General features: G+C 42.2%; 1 protein-coding gene across 9 annotated transcripts in view; it reads right to left on the bottom strand.

The window, feature by feature from the left end:
- Window positions 1–18477, bottom strand: part of TNRC6C (trinucleotide repeat containing adaptor 6C) — a 105102-nt gene extending 86625 nt beyond the window's left edge. For all 9 annotated transcript variants that reach the window (XM_030962217.1, XM_030962222.1, XM_030962223.1 and 6 more), the window contains exon 1: window positions 18349–18477. The gene's annotated coding sequence lies outside the window, so the exon portion shown is untranslated. The remainder of the gene's footprint in view (window positions 1–18348) is intronic.
- Window positions 18478–19191: the final 714 nt, after the last annotated feature.

The following is a 19191-nucleotide window of genomic DNA, read 5'->3' as shown; positions in this document are numbered from 1 at the left end:
TACAAAGGCCCTGTTCCAGTGAACTCCCCCAAGCTCTCACACTATTGCCAGAGGAAGTTCAGCTTTTTCTGGTTTTTGAAAGCAGGTGAATGAAACAAGTCCATGTAAAATGAGAAACTTTTTGGTTTCCTCTTGTTAGTACTTAAGAAACCCCATGCCGTTACAGCAATTCCAGAACACCACAGTTACATTTAAATCCCCTTCAATACTCAGGGCAGTATTTAAAAACAAAAACAAAAAGCCACACACAAAAACAAACCACTACCACCACCGCTCTGCCTAACATGCAGAGTTTTCTTTAAGCTATAAAAGTACCTATTACCCAACTTCCATGTTAGGCCTATTTTTTAATCTCAAATTCTTTTCCTAAAATACCAAGTTGAAAGGGATCTTAAGGATCATCTGGTCCAACCTTTCTTGGCCCAGCCAAGCCTTTAAAGAGTCAAACCCTGAGGATCAACTTTCACCATTGCCAAAATCATTCCTCACACTGGACTCCACTATCAGTTTTTGTTTCCAGGCAATGCAGTGGAATTTCCAAATATTCCAAATTTCAGGTCAGTGGATTTTCCAAATCCAAGAAGCACAAACACTTTGCTCCACTAAGAATACAATGTATTTTATTACCATATTAGCACAGCAATTACAACATCAGAGGTAGAAGAGCCACTCCTCACAAAAACCTAAGGTTTGGTTGTGGGGTTATTTTTTCATTTCTGAGATTAAAATAGCCTCGGATTAGCTCAGAAAATGATACTGCAATTTTTAATGGAGCTCAATTTTCAAAACTGATTTACATAATGACACTTCTGAATACATGTGCTTTAAATATGCCTAAAATAGAAATAAAGCTCCGAGCGGCCTCTCAGACGGCAACTCTTGCTGTCACTTTTAGGCAGAAATTAGTCATCTAAGAGCAAAACAAAAGGAAAACAATAAAACCATGGCTATATAAAGTTTGATTACGTTGTCAAAGGCACATGTTGCAGCTTTACTTCCTGAGCGACAATTTAATCTTTATTGCAGGAAACAGGCTAAAACATTTATGAATACAAAGCTCATGTTCTAAAGCAGGAGTGTCTCAGAATATCCCTGTAGGAGTTTGCCTTGTTCTTACATATGGATCTGAATGGGGAGGGATTTTTATGAGCAAGGAGTTTTACTACAGAATGAAGTGGTGTTTTCACAGATTGCAAATTGCTTATGAAATCCAAGCCTAAGCCAAGGTTATCTGTAAAGTGCATGTGCTTGAGAGCTCTCTGAGAACAGGAAAGCAAGAGGAGCTGCAGGTCATGGCCACAACAACTCCAGCACTGTGGCTCTGGCCTGTCACTGCTTGCTGCTGAAAGGTTGATTAATCCTTTTAAAAAATTAACAAATCCAGGCTGATTTATTTTTTAAGCTATTGAAGAACTTGAGTTTTCTTGCTTCCACAGCTTAAGGCACAGCTGGTACTGTGGATCAGCACTGAGGGGACATTCTGGATGCATTTTGCAATATTCCTTTTGGGAACAGTGTTCTTCAACAACCTTCAGGTAGAGTCTATTTGTATTATTGCCCATGCAGTGGTTTAGAGTTCAGAAGTTCCTGCAGTAACTGAGAGCTAAACACAGACTTGTCTCTCTTGTCATTCCATCTCACACTGCTCCTAACCTCAACAACCTCATTAATTTTGTTGTATAAGCAAGATGCTGAAGGTTTATTTAATAACATAGGAAAACTGCCTTTTCAGCACAGCATTCCTAATCCCTACCTACAGATGCCTTTGGTTTAGCCACCATACTTTAATTCCAACATACCTCTCTCGCATCTTCAATCCTACTTTATGCTGGAATAAATTCCCCTGACAGTTGTGGAAGTTGCTCTTACTAACAGAAATCCTACAACTTGCACTGCTCTGGTTTTGACTTCCCTCACCATACAAGAGGCCATCGTGCATTCCTGCACAGGCATTTTTCCTAACAGTAATGATGGGAGGGAAAAAAATTGAAAAAAAAATAATACCTTGTAACTAGAATTGTAAGGAACTGGCAAATAATCATCCAAATGCAGGCTGTGGGGGCTTTATGGAAGGAATGAATAGATCCATGCATTGTTACAGGTGATAACAGATAACAGAGGGTTTGGACAGCACAGACATGAGCTCTCAAAGACAAGTTCTCCAAATCTGGTATCACACAATTTCAAACAGAAAGGAAGAAAATGACTACTTTAGTGACTCTTCAAGATCTCATTGTAAGAAAGAAGTGACTGAAATTTTGAGGGTGGAAAAGAGCTTGAAGGGTGGTGATGAAATGGGATTAAAAATTAACATCAAAATAAGAGTATCAAACTCTGGAAAAGCAGGCTTTGATTCCTTCGGGACACCTGAAATACTGTCCCATTTGAGGAGGCAGGTGCTGTTTCTTGAAAGTCGCCAGGAATTTAAACAACAGTGCAGATACCCACATGTACAGCAGGAATCCTACACAAAGCAGGAGCTCACCAGAGCATCTGCAATCCTTGTTTTCACAAGTGCTGGAACAGATAAACTAAAACTCTGTATTTGCCTATTGCTAATTTTGTTTCCTGCTTCATCTTTGCACGGTCCAGCTCTGTGACCTTTGCAGAGTAAATATGGGTGAAGGGAAGGAGCTGGTGTGACTGTTAAAGTGCCAGCTTTGTTCCCTTGATATCCAGGCTCAGTCATTAATCAAAAAGAGTCAAGCTGGTCCCTAATTACAAGCTCTCCAATCACCTCAAAAAAGAAAGCAGCATGCAAAACTAGGTCAAATAAATAAGAAGGAAATATAAAAAAAACCAGCGCAAACACACGGGGACAAACTGAGAAAAGCCAGGAAAATATGAACAAAAATCAACAACAAACCAACCTTTAAGTGCTTCATTAACATGCAAGAGGAAATATTAGTTTTGATTCTTGCTGGGGAAAGGGGAGCAGTGACAGATGACCCTGTGAGGGCTGAAGTGACAGTACTTTTCTCTCTGTTCAGCCCTCCCTAAAGAGGTCAGCGGGGAACAGATGGCCAACAACGGCCGCGCTGGTGCGGAGCCGCAGTGACGACACCGATTTCTCCCAGGGATTTCTCCCAGGGATTTCATGGGGCTCTGGCCAAGCTGGTGCCAGGGGCAGCAAAGCACCCACAGCCAGGCTGCTCCTGCTCCACTGTCAGGATCTTTAGCAGCTCAGAGTGACCCTGAGAAAAGTTAGAAAGTCTCTTTTCCCAGCCCAGCACTTGAAGAAGGAGTCAGAGCTCTTCATTTCTCAGTCTCAAGGTTGTTCATTGTTTCTTATCTATAAAAAATTTTCTCCTGCCCTGCCGAGGTCCGTCCAGCAGGACAGTTCCAGGCACTCTGCCTGCCCCCAGGGCAGTGTTTTGTCTTTATACTAAAAACTACGTGTGCAATGTTTACAACTAATTCTAACATACCTATCACCTATGTTAGACAGTGAGCTTCTACTCTAAACCAATCTGTAAGTGCCAACATCACAGCAGAAATGGAGGCCAAGAAGAAGAAGGAGAAAGGCTGGACATGCCCAGATCTCTCCGTCTTGCCCTCTGAACCCCCATTCTAAAAACCCCAAAATCTACTTTTTCACCTTGTGATAAATTCACTATCATTCTACTTAACTGTCATGGTTTGCAGATCTTCATCTATGGTTGGTAATTTGCTCCACGGGTCATAATCAAACCCACAGGCATTTTGGGCTCTGTGCCAGGGTCTCTGAGCCCCCTGGTAGGGGTGTAGGGGTCTTGGCCATCCTGGACAGCCAGAGGGATGCCCTGGGTTCCCACACTCCACCTCCATCCCTGCAATGGTCCATTCTGGCTTCCTTCCCAAAGGGTTGATGAATATAGCTCCAGCTGCATGTGGGAACTTGGGGGACAGGGAATATTATGAAGTGCTGGTTTTAATTTTTGCTTATAGAGAGGGCTGCTAAGACTTTGAGATAGACTAGAGTTTACTAGAGTGTAAAACAGATAATAGAGAATAGTGTAGTTTGTTATTAGGTGAGTGTAGCCATGATATTTTCTGAAAAATCCTTTCTTTAGGATTTTTTCTCCTGAGAAGCTGAGAGGCCACAGGAACAAAATGTAAACAATGGTTATCTGCTGCTGTGGAATGCAACAGGTGCATCTGTGATTGGTCTCAGGTGGTTGTTTCTAATTAATGGCCAATCACAGTCCAGCTGTCCAGACTGTCTCAGTCAGTCACAAGCCTTTGTTATTCATTCCTCTTCTTCTCTTAGCTAGCCTTCTGATGAAATCCTTTCTTCTATTCTTTTAGTATAGTTTTAATATAATATATATAATAAAATAATAAATCAAACCTTCTGAAACATGGAGTCAACATTCTCATCTCTTCCCTCATCCTAAGACCCCTGTGAACACCATCACAGGTGAGAAATTTAAGTTTTAGGATTTTTAGTATAGACATAAATAGGAAGTAAGATGGAAGCTTTGAAGTGTTGTCTTTGTCTTCTTCTTACAGTGCTTTTCCTGTGCACTAAATCTAGTACAGACAATGTACCACAACTTTTAATAATAATAAACAACAAACTGAAGACCAAAAAAGTCCCATATGTTTCTCTTTCCTAACACAAAACTGTTACAAAAAAGTTTCCCCTATCAAGAGAACCCAACAAGAGGAGCAAACAGCCATACAGGCAAAACACTCAAGATGTGTTTAAAAGTCCCTTTTCCCAAAATTTGAGATGATCTGGCTTCTCAGAAAAACTCCCATGAAATGGCAGGGAAGAAAAGGAGATAGAGCTAAACATTTTGCTGCCAATCCAAAGAGGAAACCAGGCCAGCAAAAGCAAGAACAGCTTAAAAATTCCTGAGAGAAATGGGATATTCTCCCCCTGGCAGGGCCTGCTGTCATTCTACCATGTCTAAGTCATTGCAGCGTACCTTAAAGCACGAGCAGGTGGATGGATGGCACTGTGGAAAAGCAGCAGATGGCAAAGACTGTACATAAAACTTACAAGGGAAGAGAGAAAAACATCAGCAAGAGCTAACAAGGATTTATGGAACAAAAAAAAGCCTGATTTTTTTTTTCCTACCGCATAGTCCCAGGTATTTTTGGAAAAGATGAAAGAGAAGCAACTAAACTACATAACTGACTTTTCAATCCACATGGATATTTTTGTTAGTGAGAATATGATTGCTTTATTATTTAATAATTTTAAGGTACATAACAAAATCACAATAAAACCCCACAAAACCCCTCCCACAAGGCAGGGACCTGATGAATTTCTGTTGCAGTGTGCCACACATCCAGCAGTAAAATTTTTATTAACCACTTTGCTGCTGGACAAATGTGTCCACTTAGTTTCTAGAATATATCAAGTCATGGGGCTGGAAAACAATTAAGGAGAGATAATATTCAGAACACCCTGATGAACTCAAAAAGGCAGAGAATCAGTGAGAAAAAGCACAGGGTACCATGTTTGGCAGGAAAAATCCTATATAAATACAGCATAGGGAACAAATGGCAGAGCACCAGTTTTGGGGAGACAAAAAAGCAGGTGCTGCAGTGGATTTCACTCCAAAGGCAAAGCAACAACATCACAGATGGTCAGAAATTCTTTAGCTGATGTGCTGTGTCCAGCTTGGGACTTCTACAGCAAGAGAGACACAGGTCAGCTGGAGAAAACCCAGAAAACAGCACCAAGGAGATAAAAAAAGCACAGGCCCTTGGAAAAAACTTCACTTAATCTAAAGAAATGGCAACACTGCTATTCAAAAAGGTGTTAAAGACAGAGGCAGAGAAGCAAGGAGTAAAATCTTTCTCCTTTAGCTGTGGTAAGTAGCAGTGAATTTAAATTGCAACAAAGAAGATTTGGATTAGGTAACGAAAAATCCTCCACGCTGAAGCGTTTTAAAAAAACCCAACATTAAAATGTATACCAAATCTTTATAAATATACATTTGGAGAAGAGGAAAAACATAAAAAGAAAAGATGATTTATTTTTTATGAAGCAAAATTGATATAAGGCCACACCAACTCCTAAACACAAAAACAATTAGAGAACTGGAGGCCTCTACCCATTTACAAAGTGAAATCCTACAATCTCCTTTCCAGGGAATTAGTGGGGGCAAGCCCCCAGTCACACCCTGTGCACAAGACAAATCTATGGAGGAGTTACAGGTACAGTTGTGAGCACACAGTTTAAATTACACCCTGTAATTTGAAAGTCTGGGTGCAAAATTTGTTCCTGTGGGGAGTCATAAATGAAGTGCAATGAGAGTTTTTGTTTGACCTCAGTTTATGATTTCTTGATCCCATGTTTTGGGGTTTCTCACTGTCCAATTAAGTCCCTGTCTTGCAATTAACTCTCATTAATAAATTATTTGCCTTGACAGGAGTTTCCTTCTTCTGAAACATCAAGATACCATCCATTCTAACAGATGTGGGCTGGGACTTTGATACCTCCAGTTTCTGGTGAACTTATCTTGAAATGTGTAACAGAAAATTGATCTGAACAGGAGCAGCAGCCAGATTTCTGCAGCCACTCAGAAATCCCACCAAATCTGGAATCTCTGCAGGAGCAGAATGTAGCTGCCATTCAAAACCAACCCAGAACATCACAGCATTAGCTGAGAACATGGTGTGAAAAGCAACACATTCAATTAAAATTGGTGAAACTAGAGGTAGATTTTAGGTTGTCCAAGAGATTAAATTAATAATCCTGCTCCTACAAAGTGTAAAATAGAAATTCCAGAATCAGAAAGCATTTCTGTGTTCCATGCTCTGTCTCAAGGCTGTGCTTTCAGCAGCAGCACACGGCGTTTCTAAGATGTCACTTTGGAATATTGGTTGGAGAGCAATAAAATTCTGGCAGGATCCCAAGGAGAGAAAAAGAGAATTGCAGCTGGTGTGTGCTGCAGGACCTGGGCTCCCACTGGAAGTTTCCAGCTCACCCAGTGTTAACTTACTGTGACCCTCCTTTGTGTACACATAAGGTAAATAACCACTCAAGCAGATTAGAGTAGAACAAAAATAAAGCAGAACAGGTAGTTACCATCATTCAATTACGGATATTTTTCAAAAGCACAGGGACCTGGCCTTGTTTTAGCTTCTCTTGGTTATTACCAATGACTGGAAGAGGGGGAAATTCCAGAGAAGAAAAGGTTTTATAAACTAAAGATGCAGATGAACGATGACTGGCAAACCGGAAGTTTGAAGAGCCCATATTTGAGCACTGTCAAGTCCCAGTAAATGTTTGCAGGGCTTGAAGTTGTTCTTTTCTTCATCTAAAGACTTCCTTTTGGTTTTGTTAAACACTCCAGTTTCTCCTGGTGTGTTAGCTGAGAGGGATGGGTGCTGAGGAGAGCACTGGAGTAAAACCAGGAACATTGCAGGTGTGTGTTAACCCTTCATTACTGAGCAAAACTGTCACTGCAGAGGATTTCCTACTCACACCATCCCTGTTCCAGGCAGAGCCAGCTCCAGCCTGCTCCCATGCAGCATGAGAGCATTAACTGCACCCTTGGAACTCATCATCTAGTGACATTTTATTTAAAAGGCATCTGATAACTGCACTCCAAGACACATGACACCAATCAAAGCACAGCAAGTGGGGACAATCACCGGATCAATCATGGAAGTTCCAATCCAAATGAAGAGATTCATGTAGATAATCCCACAGGGATGCCACCTCACAGGTTCATCCCCTCTCCTGTGGAGGTGCTGCTCTCCACAGTGCAGGGATATTAGTGTACATACAAGCTCCAACATGGGGCAGATCAAGGAGTTAGCAGGTTAATGTGGCCATGGGCTAGAACTGTACACCAAACCTCAGCCATTTATGCATTTCAGGCATGAACCATATCAGAATTTACTCTCTCAATCTGCTGACAACACCCCAACCCATGGGCACCACTCAGACTATGCAAGGACCAAAAGAAAAAAAGCCTCACACCCAAAAAAAAAAAAAAAAAAAAAAAGCTCCCCTTAAATTCATCACTGAAAGCAGGCTACAAACAGCAAGAAACCTGCTATGGAAAACAACTCTCCTCCCCCAGCAAACACAGAGAGATGAAAAAATTAAGCTACACACTGTGAAGGGTGCAGATAACCAGATTTACATTCCCTCCCAGGCCTGATGATATTTACCAGCAGTTGATCTGGCATCTGCTCCACAGCTCGTCCCCAATCTTCCTGGGACATAATGCACAAAGGAAAACAGCTTTGGAATCCAGCAGCTCAGCAAGAGCACAGCATGTTTGTCTCTCCAGATACTGCTGGCTATTTTGGCTTCTGGAAATACTTCAGAAGATGAGAGCCCTGTGCCAGTCCCCCTCAGTGACCAAGTGTCATGCTTTAGCTGACCCAGGAGCAGAAGCAAGGCACAGACAAGCTGCTGGCTCTATTTAGCTGAACTCCAAGAACACTTTAGAGGAGCACTGCTTCCTGGGGCAGCTGCACAGGGACACTGCAACGTAGGAGGCCAGGAAATTGGAACAGGAGCAGCAGCTCCACAGGATGTTTTGCCACTCCCAGGGACGGAGGCTGGTGGAGCCAGTCAGCCACCTGTCATCCTGAAGGGACAACGGGGTCAGGAGGGACAGGCCACAGCTGGGAGCACTGTGCAGCAAACCCTCAGAGCCCTCCAGCAGGCAAAGCTAAGCCTTAATGCTACTCTGCTGAAAAAAACTGAAAATCAAGTTTATGTTACTACAATGATGCACCATTTTGCCTGTAGGGATTTCCAACACATCTAACCCTCCTTTTCCCTTCCATCACAGTTAGGTGCCAGTGCTCAATTATTTCTGAGCCCAATCACTTTGTCAGCAGCAGGTGAAAGCACAGTGAACTCATTTATTGCCAGAGCTGAAGACCAGGTTGGTGCTCTCACATAGGCAGGGCTGGACAACACAACTTACAGCATCAAAAAAAGGAAACAGAATTTCTCCTGAAGACAGGGTTTATGGTGCTGCCCTTGTGATTATTCTGGGAATCAGGTGGTGCTAATACCTTCAGCAAACGACCCCCAGCTTACAGCAGCCACAGGTCCACTGGGTGTCCATGTTCATGAGTGGTTCCAGTGTGATTACACAGGCCCAGGAAGGTGAGCAACACCTCCCCTCAGGCAGAGTGGAAAAATGCACACACACTGCCCTCATTCCTAGCCACAGGCAGGGACACTGTACCAGGCATGTCCAAGAATCAAACAGCACAGCAGCAGGACAGTGAGAGCAGCAGTGACCTGACACACACATGTCACCCGACCTGAACACTCATCTGCCTGTCTGAGATGACCTGAGGTCCCCTCCAGCCTGGGCTGTCCTGTGACATTAAAATCATTTCCTAGATGTGTGGCAGAAGCTGTAGAAGCCAACCTCTAGGAAAACAGGGGTGGGTCTCTGTTACCCCAGCACTGAGATCCCCAGGTGTCACCTTGGAGGCACAAGAGGAGAGATGCAGGACACTGCTGCAGCCCACAGAGACACCTGGGTGGGGGAATCACAGGCCAGCAGCCCCACAGGGAAGGGATGTCCCCAGATCCACAATCAGGAAAAAATAAGGACACTGCTCCTCATGCTGCAGAGCCCAGGGTGGGAAGGATGAGGTGCTCTCTCTCCACACTGCCTCGGGAAGCTGAAGTCCCTCTGTCCCTCTGTGCTGTGTCACCTCACCATACCTGCTCCCACATGCACAGGTAAACTGAATGCACAGCTGCTGACACAGCAAGGCAAATCAAGATGAAAAAGGGAAAAGAGATGTCAGAAAACCTCCTTGTCTTAGAAACCAAACGGGAAATACACTTAAAGCAAATATGATGATGGAGATCTAAGTTTTAGTAAGATGTTTATTCTTTTAGAAGATTTCAGAATACACAAACCCATAATTTCCTTCTGCTGCATTTTTAAATTTGCTGAGTGAGCTCATTGAACATTCAAGCTGTTGTCTTCAAGTTTTCCAAATACCATTCTATTTAAAGGCACTGTGAATAGGGAATTCAATTTATCAAATGAATGAAAGAAGAATTCGTAGCAGGAACCCTGGTGAGCTAATCAAGAGTCACAATAAAATGTCAGGGGTCCTGGAATTCTCGGCAGGAGGTTAACACCAAATTTGATCCGAGTCAAGGAAGACAAAACACACTATAGACTAATAAACTGTACTAAAAGTTGTGCACTGCAAATTTCTGAAAGTTTAAACACAAATGAAGAAAATCTACTTGGTTTGTGCGATTTATACACTTCTAGTATTTCACTGCAAAAATCAAAATACACTGTTCACCATAATCATGTCATTTAACTTAAAGAAAATACTTTTTGAAACTTTGAAGTTTTTGTTCCACTGCATCTTCAGCTGCAAGGCTGTTTTGAAAATTAAGATGGCAGCATAGTTTGAGTAAGATAAGAAACAATTACTCTTTAGGCTGGAAACTGGATTCAGTTCAAGACTTATCCTGCCATCCAAAATTAAGGAAACAGCATAATCCATCCACCTTTCCTTCCACAAACCTACCAGAGTTTAAAAGATTAGCTCTGCACTGCTGAAAGGGTAATCCTTAAAACTTGAGCTTAATGGAAATAAACTTCTCTGCTCCTCTCTTCACTTTCCATACTAAAAGCATAAATTAGAATATCAGACCCAGCATCAGAATGGGCCATCATCCATTTTTCAACTTAGCAAATGAATAGCAGCTCCATGGGGGAGGAGAGACAGGGTGGGGAGAAATGGAGAAAGGAAATAGCCATAAATGATCTTCCAGGACAGGAAAACTAGTTGCAGTAAATACCACTTTGGAAATCAATTTATGGTCAATTACGATCTTACTAATAACTATTTTATGCCTTCATTTAGTGCATGAAATGCCCAGGGGAGCAAATATTCTCAGAAATATATCCAATATGTCTCAAAGTATGTTATCTGATCAGGAGATGCAACCAGAATTCCAGAAAGAACAGCTCTTGCTTGTCTGGATGCTGACTGAGGGATTGGGGATGGGGCAGGAGGGAAGCACAATTTCAGTGAAGGTGGACTATCAGTGTTGGCAATATCACCCAGATAAAAAAAAAAGATTATATCTATCAGTCTGGGTTGTTGGCTTCAAAAGCAGTGAGTTTTGTCATCACTGCAGTATTTCACCCAGAGATTTGTGAAGTACATTTCATTCTCACAAATTAGAAAAAATTAAAGGGAGAGAATTTGTAAGAAAAAATTAAAGTTAAGGGTCTTTTTTAGGCAAATCATTATATAAACATCCATCCACTAAGCCAACCATTGCTTTAGTCAATTACTACATGTAAATGTGGTAGCAGAGTATAAAGACCGACATCTCCAATGCACTGTTGGTGTAATGAGACTTACTCGGACCATTCTTTTCTCAAGTGAAGGAGTTGAGTTCTATGAGATTGATTAGAAAAATAGAAATAGTAAAAATTACACATTCACCAAGCTCCACTAAGTTCCAGATAATAAATCTTTCACCTGAAACAGAACTATTTATACAGAGATACTGCTCCTCAACAGCAGCAGTTCTATTACTGTGACACACCAAATTTAGCTCCACACCTCGATCAGACATATATTTTATTATGATCATACTAGAAAACATTAAATAGCATTTAGTTTGCTATCACTAGGCTCTCCTCCTTCCTTATCAGAAGATGTTGCAATCTCCATTATAATTTATTTTTAAAAGATTAAAGATAAACATCTACTTCATTATGGTTTACACCAGCAAAGAGAAACCGAATAATTTCATAGGCAGGAAGATGTGAACAGCACACAGTATGCCAACAGGTTATTTTTAACTAAGAGCAATTTTTTCTGCATCACAAAACAGGAATGAGTACTGGGCACTTAAAACATTCCACCATAAGGAGATAAGGATGATTAGATTTGCAGAGATGGAGCATCTTTTGTAAGAGAAAGAATTTCAAGGTAGCACCCATTTCAAAGCTGACGATGTGGTAAAAACTCAGACAATACAAACACTGGAAGCAATTCTCCTCTGTTAAGTTTGGGCACTTGGTAAGTGCAACTAAAAACACAGAGGAAAGAGGAAAGTTGTGACCTGCAGACGGACAGAATGACGTTAGCAGAGAGATAATGAGGAATTCCTGCTCCTGCTTTTGGTAACACACTCGTGTAAGGAGTGATTTACTTGATTTACACACACCCCATTAGGTTATGCCCGCAGTGCTACCTGAGTTTTTAGCTTCATATTTCATGTGCAGGATCATCCTCAAGGCTACTGTGAACACACACTGAGTTCAAGCAGAAACATTACAAACACCACCAAGACCACCTTCCATGGTCTATTAATGACCTTGTAGAAACACAGGAAAATGGCAGTCAGCACATTATGCATCTGTACAGCGGATTTTTTTTTTCTTGGCATTCTCCCTGAACTGCTCCTTTTTTCTAGAATGGTTTGTGTTAAAGCACTGGGCTGATGCTCTTTTGTTTACCAGTAACCAGCTACTGTTTAAAAACAAGGATCTCCATTGTCAGCACCAATGAATGACGTGAGCATCAGCCATGAAAACACTTTGGAATTCTGAAGAACTAAAAGACCTGAGAGTCGGAGGCTTGAGCAGGACTGAAATCAAACTGACACAACACAGATATCTGGCTGAGCTTAAAATAGACTTGGCAGAAGTCAGCCTGGACTAAGAATCGATCTGTGGACACACACTGACCACCCAGAATGTGTTCAAGCCACAGCAAGCACTCCCCATCCCTCCACCAAAACAAACAGCTCTCCCATTTCCCTTCGGGAAGCTTTGGAAATGCAGGATGAGAGAGAAAACTGCAAACTTTGTGCATACAGAACACAGGAAGGGAAGAAAGGAATAGGAAGGAAAAGAGCACATCTAAGAAAAATCATGTAATGCCATTCTAAGAGACTCCTCTTGGGCAGGACCATAACAAAGGCAGCAGCACCATCCCTTCAGAAAATCAGCATGGGAAAACATGCACCGACCCCAGAACAAGAAGCTGGGGGACAGAAGTAGAGGGAAGAATGGATCTCCCTCTGAAAACACCCATGGGCAGCAACTAAACATAGCCCAGGGTGGTTGTTTTCCTTGCTGTGGAAGGGGGGTGGCTGTTATCTTTTCCTAAATGAGCCTATAGCTGGTAGCTGCATGATAACTATTGAGATATATAAACATATTTTTCTCTGGGGCTTAATTACCACAAAGGATGCCAACCAATTTGACATGTCAATTTTTCTCTCAAATAAAAAAAAAAAAAACACCTGAAAAATCTTATTGTCTAGCAATGCAGAGCTTAAAAAACAGCCCAAACACCCAAGGAATAAATATTAGATATTTTCAATACAAAGCAATAAGCAATTGTTATCATGTCTCATAACCGAGTTCCTAAAACATAGAGGTTCTGGACTGAAATCTAAATAAATGTACATCGGGTTTGCAATTTCTTAAATGGCTGTACATTTCAAACCCCAGAAAAAGCAGGCTGCAGATAGCTGTTTATTACAAATGACTTCCACCTCCTCCACAGCCCTCAAAGGCAAACTATAAAGCTGTGTGCAAAGCCAGACAATCTGGGCACCCAGCCATAAACCATCACTGCTGCAGCACAGATAACTGTTCTCCCTCTCAGCCATCCTTGGCTGCAAACCCACGGGGAAGAGCTCCAGAAACCAGACCTCAGGACCGGCAGGGCTTCTAATATTTTATGAACTTGAATTACAACTACGTTTGAGACCTCAGTGCTGAAAAATTACAGCGCTGATTCACACCCAGGGCTGAGACCAAAACTCACTCGGATTTGCCTGGTACCCTGAACCTCGAGATGCAACAACAGCCAGTGATTTTACAGCTGCCTTCAGTGACAGAAGCCTTTTTATTGGGAGGAAGAGACAGACATGCTACTCTCTTCAAAAACAAGACAAAAGAATCAGATGCATATTTTAGAGTAGTGCTGCATTTTCCACCATCTTTGACACGGCCTCAAAGAGCACAGTGACTGCTCTGGGCCAGTTTCTTTATGATCAAATCCAGACATTTGTATCTTGGGCAGGAGATTTTAAAACATTAGTGACAAGGCAGGAAGGAGCACAAATGAAGTTTCAGAAAACACAGTTGTAACTGTATTTGGGAATCCACAGTGAAGTTAACCATGATTAAGTAATGATAAAATAATCCTAAGTACATCTCCTTCTGGCATTTAAGATGTACAACTTAGCCATGCTTTCAGTTGACAATTTTCCTAACTAGCACGGATTCCTAAAGGGAGATCAAATAATACTTTGATTCCTCTGCTTTCATACATTAAGAATAACCATCTTTCATTTTACCAACAGCGTTTGCCAGTGAAGAGACGGCGCAGAGCACATAGATCATTTAGTAATGCAATTTACTGTCACTTCTAGATCATCTCCCCATTCAATAAAGTATACTTCTCTTCTAAATACTATTTGCCCTGGCTGATATCTTAATAATACAGCTGAAAACCTCAAGCCATTATCACTAGAAGGCATCAGCTGATCCTAAATTGGCTAGACTGCAGCGTCACAGGCATTTAAGAGGTTTCCTTATCATTCATCTTTAATACTGAGGGATCGACACACTCCTACCTGCAGCTTCTAGGCCAAGGGGAAACCTTCTAATGGTATTACCATTATCTTGTAATCTGAATTTTAAACAATTAAAACAATAGCACTTTTGTGTTGCAGGTCTCTACTGTTACCAAAGATGATATATTTTTTATCAGTTGTCATGTTCAAAGTCTTACATAAAACACAGATTTTTTTTTAAAGCAGAAATATGCACTCTGCACTGAAGCTGCTCAACCTTTAAAGAGAAGCAGCACTGTAACAAGGCACTTAAATTGAAGCCATCAAGAGAGACCACTTGGTTTGCTCAGGAAAGGTTTGGTCATTTTATTTTAAATCTGCAGTTCTTTTAGTCAATACGATCTGGCAATTCTTTCCAAATGAAAGCCTCTTTTTACTGAAGCAGGGGATGGCTCCACCCCTGACCTCCTCCTTCAGCTTGTTTTGGAAAGGGGCCAGATGACAGCATTTGGAAAAGCGCATGTTTATCTCGGCGAGGCCAGCTGCTAAGTTAACATATTACCCGTTCCCACATCCCCCGCTCTTGGTTAAGTCTTCACAGCTAAAACTGAAAGTAAACGCTGCCATTGGGCTTTTAATAAATGTAACATGAAAGAGAAAAGGACTCTCCATGGCACGGAGCATCTGAAGGGGCTGCAGAGGTCTAGGTCATTTTGAGTGAACAGCAGGCAGTAACTCTGTCAATAAAATTCCTGGCCTTTCTGAATGAAGTGAATGAAAAACTGAAAAATAAGCGGTTTTATTTCTAGATTAATTTAAAGCTATGCCCTCCACAAGACTGCCACTCAGCAACAGTTTGCTTGACTACACAAGATTATAAATCCCTGCTTGACAAAACCTTTCACTTCATCTGGTTTTATTGTTAGTCCATACTTGGCAAGGTATGGAACATGGGAGCTTTGAGAATTCTAACAAAGAATCTTCAGATTAAAAGTAGTCTTATGCCCAATTGCTTTTTCTATTTTAAGGAAATTCCATCTCATCATTTTCAAAGTCTTAAAAACTTCTTTCAAGCAAAAAGAGCACAGAATTACCTCACTTCCCACAAACACCAGTGAGAAACCTCAACTTAGCAAAAGCAGAGTGTGTTATCTTATTAGAAAAGAAATCCTGGAGAAGAAACCAGAAATTAAGGCAGAGGTGGGGTTTTCATCGATCCCAGCAAGGTCCAGCAGGCTTTGCAATGGGCAAACCCATCCACTCACAGGTGATCAGAGACAGATTTTGGAGGAAGCCAAGATTCCATGGCTGAGGGTGAACCTCCAAGTCCCCAGATGGTTTTTAGCCCAAGGGCAGTGTCCCACAGCAAACTCCACTCTGCTGTGGCCAGCGGGGAAATGGCACAGCCCAAGGCTGCCCACAGGGATATTCCCAGGCACTGGGACTGGCACCTTGCACCACTGACAGCTCCAAAATAATCCATGTGCTGCAAAGCTGATGTACAGCACACACAAACCACCCGCGTGTAACACAACAGCTCTTAGTCTGATGGATCCCAGACTTTAATCTGTCAATATGGGAATCCACACATAGAACAGAAAAATTAATATATCCTGCTGCAATCCAGGGAAGGTCTCAAAAAAAAGGTTTGTCTGTCTTGTTTCTTTCATTGCTACGAACAAAACCTTTACACCAAAGTACAAAATTCTGCCTAAAATTAGCCCCTACTAATGCCCATCCCTCTCGCCCTGGAGCAAGTCCTGGCTGCAGTTTTCCCCGTGGCAGCACCTGTTCTCCGGGGGCTGGACTGCAACGAACCTTCCTCAGCTCAGGAAGCCAGGCAGATCACTTCCACTCAGAAATGATCCGTTCCCCTTTGAAAATAAGGACAAAGCCACACAAGGCATTATTCCACTACTGCTGCTGCCCTTAAGCACCCATTTTCCCTAAAAAAAGTTCAAATTAATCTGATTTACTACAGCCCTTTTTTCTCACTGACTGAGTCCTGGGCTCGGAAGCAGCTAGGTGAGGTTATCCACCAGCAATCCCAGCCAAAAAGCACCACAGTGCTCCCCAGAGCAGACCGAGCTTCCAGAGGCTGGAGCAGCTTCCACACTGGGGTATCCAGGGCTGACACTGCTGCTTTCACCTTCTGGAAAGAATTCCAGAAGCCACAGCAGGGACGCCAGCGCATCCGGGGGCTGTTGCTCAGCACACACCATTTTGAGCTGACAAATAACACACAGCAACGGGCAGCCAGACATCCCAGGGATTCCTGAAGCCCAGGAACCGCGGCTGCGGGAAGGAAACTCTGTGATGTGCTAAGCACAGCTTGCACCCGCTGCAAGTCACCTCCTATTTCCTTGGAAAACACCAGGGGAAGCAGTGAGAACCCGTGTGTACCTTCTCGAAATTATTATTTTTTAAAAAAATGTAATATCCGAGAGGAAACACCATTTAAATTCTCATTTAAATTTGTCGGGGAATCAAAAAAATAACCCCAAAAAACCCCACCCACCGCAGGGAAGGAGGGCAGGATCTGGAAGCCGTGCCTGGCTCTCCCAGTGCATCCAGCAGCAGTGCAGATGTTCTCCTGCTCCTCCGCTCTGGCATTGTCCTCAGGTCCACAGCACCACCGACACCCACCTGATTTAAAGCTCTGCACCACCGGCCAGCCCACTAACAGCGGGATTTATTGGAATTTTAATTACCTTAACCGGCCTAATGTCCACAGCAAATTTCTGTACATAAATTAGCATAATTCGCCAGATACATACATATGCAAACGAGAGGGAAAAATATGCAACAGACTCGGGTATGACGTCCCAAAGATTATTTCTAAATTTAAACTGGCTGTTAGAATAATTGAATAAATCTCATCTCGCAGATACACTCGAGTTGTAGCAGAAAATAAACTAGTCACAAAGACCTGCAGTATTATTTTTAATGGGAAAAGAGGGGGGGAACCCAATTGAGTTCAATAAATCCCATAATTGAACCTTCAACTAATTACATATTAAGAAGATTAACCTTTGACACAAACTTGTGATACAAACAAAGAAGCCTCGAACAATTAATAAACTTCCAGTGTTTCAAGATTTCTCAGGTTAACAACTGAGCCCTCCCCATTTTCCACCCCTTCTGCTTCGCAGTTAAAGGAATAAACTCTGTTTAATACTCTCTCTCCCCCTGGATATTCCAGGTTTAGACGAAGATCTCTCTGTGAATACACAGGAGAAAATTACTGCGGATGCTCGCAGTCTCATTACGGGGGGGGGGGGAAGGAAAAATAACCCAAAGCTAGATATCTGAACTTTTAAGAGAAAGCAGCCATGAAGGACAAAGGTGGAGCTCATGTGCTCGCCCATAGGGCAGCACTGCTGGCCATGCCCACAGTTTTCCAGCCCTGGGATCATTTCCAAGCCGCTGTGCGATAATTTTCACACGCGTAAGTTCTAAAGCAAGAGCACACACGGTCGTGCCTTGCAGCAAGAGCTGCCTTCATGTCATGTCTGAATGGCACAACACGCTCACAAATGGCACTTTCTGCTCGCTGCGCGGGGAGAAACAGCGATTCCGGACAGAGAAAAACCACCCAATTAATTCTACTATTAAAAAATATCCGGAAATTGCTCGCATTTTTAAAAAATCGTATAAAAATAAAAGGGGTTTTGAAATGTTTTGGGGTGTTTCTTGCTTCGCTGACTAATAAACAGTTTAATAATAATAATAATCTAGTTTAGACTTGTGAAAAAGGAGGAATGCACCGGCTTTGCAGGTCTCTTCCCCTGCTAACTTCTACCGTGCCCGGATTAAGAGAGGCTCTTACCCCTTCTTACCTTTTAGTCTTTTCTTTATGGGGCTCTTTGGCAGCTTTCGATTCAGTCTTGCTGTAAGGAAACAAGTGAGTATTTTGTCTACCGTGTAGGGGTCTTTCTGACGTGTTCCTTTCTTATTTTTAATGCTTCTTATTTTTTTTAATTTTTTTTGTAAGTGTACCCGTAATTTCACGAATATGAATACGAAAAAAATCTCACACGGCCAAAAAAACTAAGTTTTTTGTTGTTGTTGTCGTCGTTTGTTTACCCCCCTCAGGGAAAAAAAAAAGTCTGCCACACAGGAGATGAAAAAAACCCAACAGATCAACAGGAAAACACTATCCAAGTAGAAAAGCAAAGAGCTTCAGTGTTATCCAGCCCAGAGGAGAAGTGCAGCAAAAGCAGGTCCAATTCCAAAACAAGCTTTTGATTTCCAGTGAAGCAAAATAAAAATTAAAAAAAATAACAACAACAAAAAATAACCAAGACCAAGAAACCAAGACAAAATACACGTTCAAGTCCCCAGCTAAATTTCTGCACGAGTGTGTCTTAAATACAAGTTTGCTTTCATGTGTTGCAGCAAAACCCACGGAAAGCCAGGATTTGGAGTTGATCGGGATGAGTTCTCGTGTGTGTGTCTTGATGGGTTCTCAGTCCACATGGAGGAGCATCTGAGGGTTTTTCAAAAAGTGCAAATCAAAAAAAGAGAAACCGGGATCCAGAAAAAGAGTTTTAAGATGGATCCCCCCTTCAAAATAAAAGGAGGAGGGGGTGGAAAAAAACCAAAAAAAAACCCAACTGAAAGAGCACGGCGGAGGCACGGGGGGATGCGGAGTCTCACATGGGGCTGCGGGCAGGAGGAGG

Source organism: Camarhynchus parvulus, chromosome 18 (genome assembly GCF_901933205.1).
Source record: "Camarhynchus parvulus chromosome 18, STF_HiC, whole genome shotgun sequence".
In the NCBI taxonomy this organism is placed as follows: domain Eukaryota; kingdom Metazoa; phylum Chordata; class Aves; order Passeriformes; family Thraupidae; genus Camarhynchus; species Camarhynchus parvulus.
This window is presented reverse-complemented; position numbering and strand designations above follow the sequence as displayed.